Source organism: Lasioglossum baleicum, chromosome 14, assembly GCF_051020765.1.
Source record: "Lasioglossum baleicum chromosome 14, iyLasBale1, whole genome shotgun sequence".
Classification (NCBI taxonomy): Eukaryota; Metazoa; Arthropoda; class Insecta; order Hymenoptera; family Halictidae; genus Lasioglossum; species Lasioglossum baleicum.
This window is the reverse complement of record NC_134942.1, coordinates 12070676-12081804: the sequence shown is the minus strand read 5'-3', so window position 1 is coordinate 12081804 and position 11129 is coordinate 12070676. Positions and strand designations below refer to the sequence as shown.

At 33.6% G+C, this 11129-nt stretch overlaps 1 protein-coding gene across 1 annotated transcript in view; it reads left to right on the top strand.

Annotated features, from left to right (window-relative positions):
* Nucleotides 1-836: 836 nt before the first annotated feature.
* The window catches only part of LOC143215837 (peroxidase), a 45975-nt gene continuing 35682 nt past the window's right edge, over nt 837-11129 (top strand). Inside the window, exon 1 of the mRNA XM_076438401.1 lies at nt 837-1109. The gene's annotated coding sequence lies outside the window, so the exon portion shown is untranslated. The remainder of the gene's footprint in view (nt 1110-11129) is intronic.

Here is an 11129-nt window from a genome sequence, read left to right as displayed (position 1 = left end):
CAATTTGACGACCAGTCCCACGAGCTCGGCTACCTACGGTCGCCACTTGGGAAAACTTGGGAAAATTACTTTTTTCCCATCGTCAGACTCCGCTACAATAATAATAATTTTCGGTGACATTAGTCTTATATCTCATAGATCATTGCGTGTGCTCTCGATGTTCTCTCACGATGTTAAGACGGTGTTTAAGGTCAGTTTAGCATAGGTGTTTAGGCTAGTTTTCGTTGCTGGTTTCATATAGAATAGAATACAAGTATGTTCGACTGGTTGAAAAATGCAATATAAAGAATACTCGTCCACGAAGGGTAACCCTTTGCGCTCGGAGCTATTTTAACCAAATATATTTGACCCGGACTAATTCCATTCCACAATACATCATATTGTATCTAAATGTTTAGTAATTGATTAGATACCAACATATTTAATAATGTAAACAACGTTGTGAGTAATGGTACCGCAATTTTTAGCGGTGATTCTGAGTCACCCCACACGAGTGCTAAGGGCTAAGACGTTGTTTAGGGTCACTTTAGGTTGGTCTTCATTGTTCGTTTCATACAGAAAATAAGAAAAATGCATTGTCGTCCATGAAGGGTTAATATCAGCAGCCAATAGATTGGCGAAACACCTCTAGAACGTTCGGAACACCATAACCCAACGCAACAAAAGGGCAGCAAGAAACCAAAGGCGTCGGAACTATAAAAAAAAAGAAGGGGACAGCAATCCTTTCTAAATCAGCGGCGCAATAGTTGTAGGCATTGTGCGCGATTCAAGTTCCGAGTAATAAAAAGCCAGGTGTACCGCGAAGCTTTTGGCAGCGTGGGGCACCTCCCGATCAACGATAGTGCCCCTGTACTTTCTCCCACCATTTATAAAGTTCGGCCCGTATCTTGCGCTCGCTCAGTCGTTCTAGTATCACGTGTTTGGAATATTGTCCGGGAATCGGCACCGCCAACCTTATATGACAAGTGAACTTGTTCCGAGTTTTGTGTGTCGGAAGGAGATCTCTGCCGGGTCGAGAGATCCGTGATCCGTGTGCCAGACAGACAGTGTGATCCTTTCGGTTCGTTCCCGAAATCCGTCGGCGGAAGAGTCTCCTCTGGTTACCCGATGTGAGTACGCATCTTGCTATTTCAACGTTTCTTAGACCGACTGCTGCAACACTATTCGAGATGCAACAGTGCACAGTGATCTTGAAAACGGCAGTTCCTGGCCTTTCAATTTTGGTTCCAACTCGGTTTTACTCTAGCAATCCTGCAAACTTTGAAATAGCAGTCTCTGTCACACAAGGATATTAGCAGAATACGGATCTTTATGAGGAATAAAAGTTTTTCGAATTACAAGGTTTAATAGATTTTTCAAATAATGTAACAGTATTTTTAAATTCTTCAATGTTTCTACTGTTTCTAAAAAAAATTGTTTATTTATAAAGGTGGCATTAACATCGAGGTCATTAGCGATCACTTTTGGTATACAATTATTTAAATTACGTAAGTAAGTATGTCTAACAATAAAATACATAAACTTTCTAAGGTACTAACAACATTTAATTTATATACATATATTATTATATAATTAATATATATTAATAAATAATATATATTATATATAATTAATAATTTTTACATATAACATATATAATATTCAAATTCGAATTCCTGATCTGTGAGAACTTTAAATAAGCTAAAATGACGCCACATTTAAGAATTTGTTCTACACGAATGATGTTTACATTTGTATATTTACACATGTATTTTTTTTATAACATTCTAAACATTTAATCCCAAAAATGTCGTACTTCCTTAAAAGGAGTGCTTAAAATGCATCTTGATATTATTTGCAAGAAAGTGTTAACTTACTTATGTGAATAAATCATTTATTGACGATCATTTACATCGTAACATCCACAAATACTTCTCTTACCATTTCGATTTACATGACCATTATTATTTGAATAAATTTTTTCGGTTAGCCAGTCATATAGTTTGCACATGAAGCTCACAAAAATATGTTTGCGTGACAATTTACAAATAAAGTACTATCGTCTTCTTTTACTCCACGATCGAAATCCTCTGGAGTGACTTTAAAAATGTCCTCAGCATAGTACGAAGTGAAGAGAATACCTTGGACTTGCCATTTAAGCGTTTGCCATGTGAATACACAGCCGAGTAAAGGTTAAATAATGCCTAAGCTGAGCTATTAGTGCACTTTGCTGAACACGTTGTTGTCTTCCCTTCCCAAGACGGTTTCCCCAACGACGAATCAATATTTTCTCTTCTAGGTTTATAGATTTCCAACCACTGAGAAGTCGAATTTGTCACTTAAAAACAAAAATTTTAGCATAGGGGAGCTTGAAGACATCTTGAACGATTTAACAAGATTTAATGGTTTTCTGTGTTCTATTTCTTGTCAATGAAAGCAAAAATATTTTAATTTTGTTTTTTAAACTTTCCAATTTGGGATATACTTTAATTTTATTTTAGAACGTTTCTAGTTTGGGACGCATTGTAATTTGAACTTAAATATTTTGTTTGTGGAAAGAATATTCTATTTTTTTAAAGTTCCAAATTTGGGAGGTATTTTAATTTTATTTTTGAAAGTTTTCAGTTTGGGGCGTATTTCAATTCTATTTTCTGAACTTTTCTATTTGAGCTGTATTTCAATTTCATGTTTGGAAGTTTTCAATTTGAGACGTATCGTAAATCTATTACCGAAACTTTCCTATATGGGCTATATCTTAATTTTGTTTTCTAAACTTTCTAATTTGGGATGTATTTTAATTTCATTTTTGACGTTTCTAGTTTGGGACGCATTGTAATTTGAACTTAAATATTTTGTTTGTGGAAAGAATATTCTATCTTTTTTAAATTTCTAATTTGGGAGGTATTTTAATTTTATTTTTGGATGTTTTCAGTTTCGGGCGTATTTCAATTCTATTTTCTAAACTTTTCTATTTGAGCTGTATTTCAATTTCATTTTCGGAAGTTTTCAGTTTGAGACTTATTTTGAAAGTGTTTCCTAAACTTTCCTATGTGGGCTATATTTTAATTTTGTTAAATATATTGTATATGTTAATTTGTTAAATATTTCATTCCCACGTGAAAATTTTCAAATTATTCTTAATTCCCTTTTTTCGAGGCAAATATTAAAAAAATACCATGCCTAAATTATTTCCATGTAATTAAAGTAGGTAATTCTTTTAAATTATTCATCGTTGGAACGGCGCGGCGTTGCGTCGAAATAAATTGTGCAAGAATAAAATTAGATATTTTTTCTAAACCATGTCAGATAATATTCGCGCAAGATGGAATCGGGTGTATCAACAATAAAAAATTTCCCACGATTATAACGATCTGTCGATAGTGGCGTGCGTGAGTGAAGTCGACAAAGCGCGGTGGTTAGTGACGTACCGTGCGAAACACTGACACTTACCTCGGTGTTGTTGTCACCTGGAACCCCAGATTCTTTAACATTTCCTAGACAATCACATATAGATCGTTACACAACATTATACCTAATTGTTCGCTGAAATCCACAGAATCATGATCATAGAAACCTGAATTTTTTACTTAAGTCAGTGAATGTCTTTTTAACACTTCATGTACTGAAGGTTTGTAATGACTGTGCTACATTTAAGAGAAACTTAATAATTTTTTACTAAATAAATAGTCACACAGAAATAGTAGAACTAGAGGATCTAGAAAACAGCACGGACCCGCTGGTTTTTCTTAGATCAAGGCTTTACTGTACTAAAGCTTTCGTTTCTGATTCCAAGAAAGTATCTGACCCTTTCGTTTCAATAAATGAACTAATACTTGAACAAAATTAATAATTGTCCCATAAGTTCCCCGTTAATTTAGCTTTCGTTCAAGCACGCAGAACCTCACTGTTAATTGATACAGTCTGTGTATCCAGATTAATAATGACGAAACTTAGAAGTGACGCAAACTTTCTCAGTATCCAGCTAATAGCGACGTTACAAGACTATAAGCAAAAGAAATTACTGCATATCCAGGTGACATCTGTTTGAAAAGTTCATTTTTTTAGCGCATAAAAGATTCACCAGTAATTGGTCCTCATTAAAAATTTATGAGACTTAGATATTCCATTACTTTGAATTTCTGCGCCATTTTTCCACGGATGAGTTACAACATTGATTCGTTTTCAGACGCAATTTCATTCAGTTTGATCAAGACTAAATTATTATTAAGATAGAACGATTTCAACAGAGCAAAGAGGAGTTAAAGTAGAAACACTAGTTGCAACATAAAACAATATGGTTGACATACGCAGTGGCTAGAGAGCGTACTATGTATAACCACTCTTAGTTCCCTTTAGATGCGTGGGATAGTATAAGGTGTAATTGTTACTGTAATTACTAGATGTCATAAGTAGTTAATTATGTCAACACATGAGACGGATGTTTGAAATAAACTCGTTATCGTTGGTGGTGTGGGTGGCTCATTATATTCACCATATGAATGGCTCGTAACTATGTATATTCTGTAACTGATTCTCATAAGTTTCAAGATGAATGAAATAACTGAACTAAGAGGCAAACAATGAGCCTTCCTCATCGTGCCTAATGAATTGCGAGGTAAATTTGATTCATTTATAGTTTAATAATAAATATTCGAAAATTACGTACGTAGTTATTTGATAAAATATGTTATCATTTGAAGTTGTGGTTATTTCATCAAAATTAAAATCTGTGATTGATAGCTCAGAATTTTCTAATCATTTTTCTTTTAATGTTGACAACCATTTCAATTTTCATTGACAAAACAATTATTGGACACCTTTGTACACGTTATTGAACAAATTCTTTCATCTCGTTTAACCAAATATGTAATAGATGAAATAAATAGTAATCTTGAATGTACACTTCTTCAAAGAACTTAATGAAACGGAAGTTTTGTTAAGAAAAGTTGCTACTTATATATCAGTTTCTAGTGCAAGGTCATCTGAAGGTCAAAATATGGTAGGTCATTGAATTTGTGTTAAAATTGTGTACAACACCGTTCAAAGAATTCTGAAATATCGTTTCTCAAATATCATCAATTAATGATGCAATTGTTTAGATCAGTGGTGAGCAACCCGCGGCGCACAGTGGTCTGAGAGCGGCAAAAACCCCATATTTTCAAGTTTCTTAAAAAACCAAATTTTTTATATTTTTGACTAGTAAGAGAGTAAATTCAAACATTTCTAGGATGAATCAGTTCAAAATCCAAATTCACTTTGTTGTAGAACGTCATAAAGTTGGCCATGCTAAGCATACCTAGTTTTCAGCATAAGTTCAAGCGCATGTTTGAAGAAACCGTATGCGCCTGTGGGGACAAGATTGTGCCTACCTAACCTATACAAGATCATAAGTTGTCGATAAATTCATCTATTGGGTTGGAACGAAAGTTTGTAGTGTTTCTAAATTAAAATTGAAAGCTAAAATTCATAGATTTATTCAATAACATATTCTCCATTCTGTTCTATTACAGTTCTATTCTATTATTAGGTAACTTCTCGCGTTATTGAATAAACATATGAATAAATACCTTAATTTTATCTTTGATTCTTAATCCTTTGCACTCCGAATTATTTTTCAATTTTATTGCCAACAACTCCCTACTATGTTAAGTGCTTTATTTGAAATTTACTTCAAACGACAGTCCCTTGACTGCTACTTATTTTAGAGAATTTTGTTTAATAATTATATTAAATATAGCTCTCTCAAGTTTTGTTGTAATTTATATTTTGCGGAAGTTACACTTATCTTTAACTAAATAATAAGACAATTAAATAAATGAAGGAAGAACCAAAAATACATATGAAAAACAGTTTCATTTACATTTTTGTTTCTCTGACGTCGAGTCACACTCGACAAAGGAGTGCAAAGGGTTAATGTGAAAATGCTACGAACTTTCTTTCCAACCCAATATAATAATTTCAATGGAGAAGAAACGTCTGGGCGAAATGGTTAATCACAAAGAGTCTATTTCTTGCGTGCATTTAATTGAAGTTCAAGCGTGCCGTCGCTTTAACTGAAGTCCCCTCAGGATCCTCGTCGTGTCAAGATCGATCCTCCATGTATCGATTCCCACTCTTGCAGGATCGTTGTCTATTCCAGGGAAAGTGTCCTTGCCTCTGAAGTGTTCATCCCTCGTTGCCACTCCAACACGTTTGCAAACCGACCGCAAGTGTTGGCCACGCTGACGAAGGACACTGTGTCTAGGCGGTGTCAGCATCCCCCTTAGTTCGACCGATCTTCAGTTTTATAATATTGTTGCTAGTGAACGTCTTGCTATTTTATCTGCCGTATCGTATCGATTTCGTGCTGTTGTATGTATCTCGTTGGTAGTCTGTCAGCTTAGCAAGTATCTTTGCAGGCTGTCAACTGCACGCCCCATTATAACAAAAATGAGCACGTACAAGTTAAGACAGTGTGAATATTAAAAGACTTCAAGAGTATTAATATATTATTTTCACTACATTAAAATTATTAATGAAGAATATAAATTAATATTTAGCCCCTGCGTCTTGCAATTGATGCGCAAACTTTTTATTTTGCATAAACATCCGGATTCTAATAATAAAGAATACACATAAAGAATATGAAATTGGCGTTAATTGGAACTATTTATCATTGAGTGTTTGCTATGGTAGTCCTTCTGAAGATAATTTGAATGATCAATTGTTTTAAAAGATTTCTCAACTAATTTTCACTTCTCATCCCTTGTTTGAGTCTTTAAAAATGTCATCAGAAGTTGTGAATGAAATGCTGTACAAATTATGCAGTGGTGTTAATAATAAATTTCCTTCGGTAATTAAGATCTGAACGTACTGGATTATAACATTCTACACGTTTTATTCGTAGAATGTTTCTTGAACTAGTTTTGCACTCTAATGCACACCTAATCGTAATGAATTGATTGAGATATTATACTGCATCAACAATCTCGTAAACTTTCACTTTCAATACACTTTTCCAGTTCGTAATCGGCTTAATTGAGATAACACAAAAAAGAGTACGCAGACTCTCGGTATTATAATCAAGCGTGCTTATCAGGAATTCATATCGACATGAATCAGGTATACTTTGCTAGTTAAAATGATTGCTGGAATGATTATACCGCCATTTGTGGTGTGATCTTATCGAAACTGTGCAATTAAGTTCCGATAAATCAGGAACGTCCCATCAATGATTTAATATGTGGAAGCAGTTGCTGTTGACGGAAATACATATATTATTAATTTCTATTATTTTATTCATTATTAATTAATCATTTAATATAAATATTATTTGATTCTATCAAAATTTGAGAAGTATACGAATCCTGCTGATGGAATTTCGTTATCAATTATTGAGTTATAACTAAAAATATAATGAAGGAAATTATGTATCTCAGTTACAACAAACTGTAACACGATAGAGATTGATTTCCTTTCGTAATAGGCTTAATAGGTTGAAAATGATATAACAACATTAGTGTTAAATTGCTCTAATCTTTTTTCTGTTATGTGTTGCTCCTAATAATTTTTGTCATAATTGCATAAAATCAGCATTAATAATTAATCTTGAATATGAACCTACCAAAATTTCTGTATATTTTTAATATGGTGGAAAAACATGAAAATGTACCACACAAATTGCTATAATGTTAATAATTAATGATATCTGGGTCATCAACCTACCATTTTATTTCAGTTTACTCGCTTTCGTCGAACCTCGTTGATCACTTCACTTTTTCTTTACACCTTTCCCCTGTCTTTCTTTCTCCGATTTTACTGCAACATGTTTGCGCAGTATAATAAAATTGGGCTCATTGAAATTGATACTAGCTCGCAGTTAAGGGGAGTCCAATTACAATGAGACAGGAATAGGAAAAATTGGAGTCGGATTGGTAAATCAAATGTAGAAAACAAGAGTGCAGCAATCATTCAATCATGTTTAACGCACTTCCACTGGGTTAATTGACTTCCTGCGCGCGGATTTCTGTAACTGTGGTAAAAACTGGCTTAATTATCCGCATTCAGGAGATAGTAATCGACTTTCCGCTAGTGGATTTCAGCTAGATACGCGTGCGCGTTACTTTCTCCGTCTATTATGCCCGTGAATTTTCATTTCTTCTTCGAGCGACGTATTAAACGCACCTATCATTAAGGAAATCCAACGTCCTTGATCCGATGATTTATGTAATGGACACGCACTTTACGTAAATCTGATTAACAGGTGTTTGCTGCAAAACACATACAATTTTTTATCCAATGTTCACTGTTGCGACGTAAGATTTCACCGTCGTTTATTTCCTCAATTGTTATTAAAGAACTATAAACGTAAATATGTAACAAATTAATACTCGGACATCTTACAATTTTTATTTTCTTGTTCACGGTGAACCGAAAATATATTCAATTGTATGATATTACATACAATTTTATTTTATAACATTTATTTATATAATATGTTAAATATATTTTACTGTATAACATATACATACTTGTATAATAATATCAAATATCTTTTATTATACAACGTGTGATTACACTGCTCATTATGTTTTAAATAGAAATAACATTACAGAATTAGATTCAGTTGATGATCAATTTTATTCGTATTCATGTTTGTTTTGTGGTAGATTCTTAACAAAATAATGCCAAAAGTTAGAACACGTATGTAGAGTTGTTGCATACAAATAAATGCTTATAAACAGTGTGAAAGAATTAAGATAATTGCAGAAAAAAGTATTCGAATAAAGTGATGAGAGAGTAGACTGCGGATTTTATGCATTTATGACAAAAATGGGTACATACAATTTAAAACAGTGGAGGTATTAAAAAGATTTAAGGCCACCGGTGTATTAGCTTTACCTTGATAAGATAATTAAAAGAAGAGTGAAATTTTTATTTGACTCCTGTGTGTCTTGCAATCAATGCAAACATTTTTTATTTTGCATAAAGATCCGCAGTCTAGTGATGAGTTTTTCAATGGTCGCACAGCATCGATCTGGAAAATATTCGCCGGGAAAAATGGAACGTCCTCTGCACGGTCTAATTTGCTCGAATCTGCATCACGGGTATGAAGCACGGGCAATCAATCTTTGAAAACTTGTTTACAGAAAGGGTGAAACGAAATTACTCCCAATAGTACAGAAATTTAAGTTAATCAACGTAAAGAAGATTGCTCACCATTACTAAAACCAACAGAGAAGCTAAAGGGTTCTCATGGTAGTACTTACAGGACAACTTTATTAATAATTTAATGGGGTTGTAGAGTGCGCGTACATCTTTGTCGTGTGTTTTCTGAGTACCCATAATTATTTAATTTCTCGTTGCATAGTTTACGTTGCGCAGGGGTTTTATACAGGCTGGAAGAATGGTGGTTCTTTTCTATTTTTTATGGGATGAAACGTTTCAGCGATTATTCGGTTCGAAAGGGAGATGTATTTGAAATAAGGCTACAGTAATATTTCTCGAATACAATGGCACATGCAAGCGTGTAAAATTATTTTTAAACCATTCAATTTTAATAATAACTATTTCTTCTCATGGTTAATCATTTTAACTCCGACAATACGATTTTTTTCACAGATCTGATAGGTACAGTTTACTAATAAAAATGTGAATTAGTAATATTAGAAGAATTTAAGAATGTCAAGATGTTTGTTTCCAATTTATAAAAGTCGTATTCAGTTCGTCGCAATTGATACCACCAATTTTTATTTTGCATAAAGAACCACAGTCTATAACAATTTACCTTAAACTGTAATCTACTTTTGTGAAAACTAATATTATAATGCGTTAAAAAAATTTATTCAAAAATGAAGTTTTCCCTGTACATTACCCCGAGCCATGAAAAATAATTGAGTCTGGATAGTCTTGGTGAATTTAATTATTATTGGCATGACTCACAAAAAGAATGGAGAATGAAGTTTATAATTATTCACAGCAGTGTATTGAGACATTCTCAATGATTCATCGCTTGATCCCGTTTCTAATCCGACTTTTGAACGTTGTTTCGACGATCCACATCGATCCGATTCCATCATCGAACCAGCTGCCCGAATTCACACGAGTTAAAATTGTAGTTGTCTGTTTTGTCGTGAAATGAATCGCGAGAGAACGCAATCCCGTAACGTAGATTCCTTTGCGCTACGGAACGACTAATTTTACGTCAGCAAATCCCACCTTCCACGAACGGGGGACACGTCATCGATCGTGAAAGTGCTAAGCGCTGGATTTACGATCCTAATCCTTGTTGCGCAATGATAAAATACACATTGCAAATAGATTTCGGCAACGGATTAGTCTCGGTTTTAGGCTACTTTGTGCCACGGACTGCGTCTGTTAATTATTGCGCTCGCGTCAAATGGAATTTGCACTGTTGACTAGGTCGACTTGTCCCGATTAAAGTATCGAATCATTTATGATCTGTAATACGTGGTGTAAGTAGGGTTGCCAGATCTTCTATATTTGATATGAGTCTTCTATATTTGAACTTGATCTTTACGTACCTATAGGAATTTTCAAAAATCTTCGTTTGAATAAAAAAGTTTAAGATGTGCTGTGAACTCCTACATTTTGAGCCTATCTCACATATACATGATTGCAGTTTTCACTACTTCTTCTATATTTGGATAAAACATTTCTGGCAACCCTAGGTGTAAGTGAAAGTATGGTTATTTTATATAAAAACATATAATTAATGCCTAATACATTTTTTAAACAATTTTCGAACATTAATACTTCGTACAAAAATGATAAGAGTTAACAAAAAGAACACATATTTTCTGAAACTTAACATATTGCATTCTAATCAATTAATAGCTCATTAAATAGCTCCATTGGTGTTGTTTACTTTATCTTTTTTTTCGAGATTGAGATAGGAACATATCTATGAATTTTATATTGCTATAAACGTGTAGTGCAACTGGATTTAGTGTGAATACTGTTTACTAGATAGTAAGTGAAATTGAACTTTGCGAAACGATAGTAGAAAGATTAGGTATTACTAGGTACCTGTTTTATGAACTCGAAACATTTTAGAAACCGGTTCACGCGGACTGGTGCCAATCGGCTGAGTTCAATCACTGTCCATTTGATAATTTCATTCAGGCAAAACAACAATTTTTAATGTTTTC